The sequence below is a fragment of the Olea europaea genome, unplaced genomic scaffold (genome assembly GCF_002742605.1).
Source record: "Olea europaea var. sylvestris unplaced genomic scaffold, O_europaea_v1 scaffold2235, whole genome shotgun sequence".
Classification (NCBI taxonomy): domain Eukaryota; kingdom Viridiplantae; phylum Streptophyta; class Magnoliopsida; order Lamiales; family Oleaceae; genus Olea; species Olea europaea.
In genome coordinates, this window is record NW_019240387.1 from 75845 (window position 1) to 80247 (window position 4403).

At 29.3% G+C, this 4403-nt stretch overlaps 1 protein-coding gene across 5 annotated transcripts in view; it reads right to left on the reverse strand.

Moving 5' to 3' along the window:
* Nucleotides 1–449, reverse strand: part of LOC111380953 (autophagy-related protein 9-like) — a 14825-nt gene extending 14376 nt beyond the window's left edge. For 2 of the 5 annotated variants that reach the window (XM_023004631.1, XM_023004629.1), the window contains exon 1: nucleotides 113–448. The gene's annotated coding sequence lies outside the window, so the exon portion shown is untranslated. Of the gene's footprint in view, nucleotides 1–112 lie in introns of all 5 variants that reach the window. The other 3 variants (XM_023004633.1, XM_023004632.1, XM_023004630.1) reach the window with 2 other exon arrangements.
* Between the last annotated feature and the right edge of the window lie 3954 nt (nucleotides 450–4403).

Genomic DNA, 4403 nt, shown 5'->3' on the forward strand with positions numbered 1-4403 from the left:
AAACCCCCCCCCCCCCCCCAAAAAAAAAAAAAAAAAAAAAAAACAACGCAAATTATAGAAAGAAAAAACAAGCATCGTTTGCCGATGTTAAAGTAGAATGAAGATAATTTACCTGCGACCACAAAAGAATGGTTCCTTTGAAGCCAAATTTCACCACCACACAAAGTAATAATGTATTACAAGTTCAGATTTTCCTCAATATGATACAAATAATGAAAAAAGCAAAAAAAATCGTAGAAATTCAATAAAGGTGTAGTTTGTCCAGGAAGTTGATACAGAAAAGAAACAAGTTTCGGTAATCGATTCCGTAGAGAAAAGAGACTTCCTTTTTCTTGCATTCAATTTCCCTATTGTTTCTTCAATTCTCTCTCTCGTATCAGTTCTCCCAATCGTCTATTTTATAAATTATAAAGAAGACGTCAGGTCCAAGGATGCGTCTTGTCCGTCTCCTTTTACAATTTGTATTTTCAACCCAAAATTCATTGTGACTTTCTCCTTTTTCGATAAATTTAGAATGAGGCACGTTATTTTCATAAATATACATTTTTAAATAGTATATTGATAAAAATTATTATTAAAAATAATAAAAAATTAAATTTGTGTGTAATATTATTTTATTGAAAAATATGTAACTGAAATAATACTATTTAAGAATGAAAGATCGTGGATCAAACATGCCTAATTTTTTAGCTGGCAGCTTTAGTTGGTTTTATTTTAAACAAGTCCTTCTTCGTTTTAAGTCCTTGACTTATTGCTTTAATAGCACCGTTGTCCAAAACTCACTAAATTCATCAAAAATATGCACGTGAGTCTCACGTGTTTTACTAGGTAAACATACAAATGATTTAGGCCCTTTTTGATTTAGTTAAAATTAGATTATTTGTAGATTTTGATAAAAGTTGGTAAAATGTATACTTAAAAAAGTTAATAAAAATTGTGAATGTTTGAAATATATATTTAAAACAAATTTGAAGAAGAATGAATTTTAAAAATGGAGTAAATTGCTCAAATGGTCACTAATATTTGCAAAAAAGTTTCGAGAGATCACTGAATTTTAAAAATCACCTAAATAGTCACTTAACTTTGCAAAGCTTAATGATCCCTGAGAAACTTTTTGCAAAGTTCAGTGACCATTTAGGTGATTTTTAAAGATCAGTGACCCTTTAGAAAATTTTTGCAAAGTTCAGTGATCATTTGAACAATCCACTCTTAAAAATGGGAACCAAACACAAACTTAGTAAAAAAGCAAATAAATAGTGAACAAAAAATAAATATAATAGAATAAAAGGAAAAATAAATGTAATAGAATAAAAGGAATAGTACCCAAAAAAATTTTGTGTTATGCTAAATTTTTTTCTTCGCTTTATCAGATTCAATTAGATGTAGCAAATGGACAGAGCCATTCGCGTGCTCTGATCAACCTAGGAATGTCTTGAACTCGTTTTTGAGATGAGTCTCTTACCAAGTTGAGCTCCAAAGATTTTTCATGGGTTGGCTCGTCTTGAGCTCGTGGGCCCCCAGCTTTGATCATTTGAGCCAAACAATCACATTGGCACAGTGTCAAATTTTATTTAATTTGTTATTTTTTTTTGTAACGATCCTATTCTCCATATAAAAACTCTAACTACATTTTTTTCACAGAGCACGAAGCACAATCCAAACACTTGAGAGGGGTGAATCACTTCTCTTTTTCTCTTTAATTTTTCCAATGATCTGTAGTGTATCATTATATATTTCAATGTCAAAATACTTAACAATAAATTCAACAATCTTTGTTATTGGATTAAGTTGCGGCATTAGGTAATAGTAAACAGTAAATGCAACCTTTATCACAATCATCAATATATTCTTCTCATGTTGTAACAATAAGATTTTATGTTTAAGTATTTGTAATGACTCCAAGAATTTTTGGTAGACCCTTGAGTCATAGATTCTTGAATCTTGGCCAAATAAAGGTTCTAATATTGAGGAGTTTCATAATGCAAGAAACAATCACAACGCTAGCCTAATCGTGATTTGCATTATGTCACTCGTCAAATATTAGAATATTTAATTGGTCAAAACACACAAATATATTACTTAAGGTGCTGAACAAGGATTTTTGTATTTTCTAAAGAAAGAGAAGAGTTAGAATTGTTGTTATTATTATTATGCAAGAATTATTATTATTATTATTATTATTATTATTATTATTATTATTATTATTATTATTATTATTATTATTATTATTATAAGTATTTGTAATGACTCCGAAATTTTTGGTAGACCCTTGAGTCATAGAATCTTGAATCTTGGCCGAATAAAGGTTCTAATATTGAGGAGTTTCATAATGCAAGAAACAATCACAACGCTAGCCTAATCGTGATTTGCATTATGTCACTCGTCAAATATTAGAATATTTAATTGGTCAAAACACACAAATATATGACTTAAGGCGCTGAACAAGGATTTTTGAATTTTCTAAAGAAAGAGAAGAGTTAGAGTTGTTGTTATTATTATTATTATTAGTTTGAAAAGGGTCCAATTTTTTTTTTATTATTATTTTTAAAATATTTATGTAAACTCTACTTCACTTCATTTTTTCCACAAATTACCTTCTCAATTTACAATTATAATACTATTCATATTAACTTCTTTTATTGTGCAATCTAATGTTTTACTGTCTTTAAAATTACTTACTTGAGTTAATTTTGTCTAATTCTAGTATAATTATATCATTCTACATATTTCTTCGATATATACCAATTCTATCTTTAGGTATACATATTGAACTTTTTAACTTGATTATGGACTTGAACAAATTGGTTACATTCACGAACTTCCAAATTTTTTTGAAATCATTCTTTATCACTTCTTAAAGTCCACTCTTCAGAATTTTTCGAGAGGTCATAAATGCAGACAATTTGTTCAAGTCAACAATCAGGCTAAAATGTTTGATCTGAATTCATATCTAGAAACTAGATGTAGGATTGATTCAAAATCTATTTGGCTCATTGAACTTCGTAAAAATTTGTTCCACGCATTGCATGTTGCATAGAGAACTTAATGTATTTAAAAGTTTGAAAACATATAGATCTTTAGTCCAAGATGAAGTGAACTCAAATGGTTTGAGATTTTTATGATCTGATTTCACAATTTGTAAGTATTGTTTACATTTATTTATTTTTTTCTAATTTTTCGAAAAAATTCATGCAAGTAATATCTTATTTGTGTGTACATTAAAATTAGTCAATTGAAAACCCCCAAAAAAAATAATAATAATAAATAAGGGTTTCAATTTTATTTTACTTTTGAAAATGAGTCAACTCGACTTATGAGGCCATCAAACCAAATGATCAAGCCAAGCAAGGTTTTTGTACACGAGTTGAGCTTGGGCATCTAAGGGTGGAGCCAACTCAATCGATTCATCAGTTCTAGATTCGACTTATGTTAGAATGACACTTTAATCAAATTACAACTATGGGAACAATATTGATTTTACATAATTAGTCAAATTTTACATAATTAGTTTGCATTTTGATAGATGAAGATGCAAAATTAGGTTAGGAATTCTTCACAAAAATTCGAATAGATGAAGAAGTCAAACGTCTATTTTTCTTTCATGGATCTTCTCATGTGTATGTTCATTCAGCCATAGTTCTGTTATGTTATGACATTGTTAATTAACTCTCAAATGCAATACTTTTTATTGTTGGGTTTTCAAAGACAGAAGTTGGTGATTGCGACTTGGGATCGAGTGAGGATTCGATTTTACACAATTGAGCAAATATGCTAAATACTAATATCTTGATCCATTGAAATTCCATCAAACTCCAAGTTGAGCTCCAAAGATTTTTCATGGGTTGGCTCGTCTTGAGCTCGTGGGCCCCCAGCTTTGATCATTTGAGCCAAACAATCACATTGGCACAGTGTCAAATTTTATTTAATTTGTTATTTTTTTTTGTAACGATCCTATTCTCCATATAAAAACTCTAACTACATTTTTTTCACAGAGCACGAAGCACAATCCAAACACTTGAGAGGGGTGAATCACTTCTCTTTTTCTCTTTAATTTTTCCAATGATCTGTAGTGTATCATTATATATTTCAATGTCAAAATACTTAACAATAAATTCAACAATCTTTGTTATTGGATTAAGTTGCGGCATTAGGTAATAGTAAACAGTAAATGCAACCTTTATCACAATCATCAATATATTCTTCTCATGTTGTAACAATAAGATTTTATGTTTAAGTTATTTGTAATGACTCCGAAATTTTTGGTAGACCCTTGAGTCATAGAATCTTGAATCTTGGCCGAATAAAGGTTCTAATATTGAGGAGTTTCATAATGCAAGAAACAATCACAACGCTAGCCTAATCGTGATTTGCATTATGTCACTCGTCAAATATTAGAATATTTA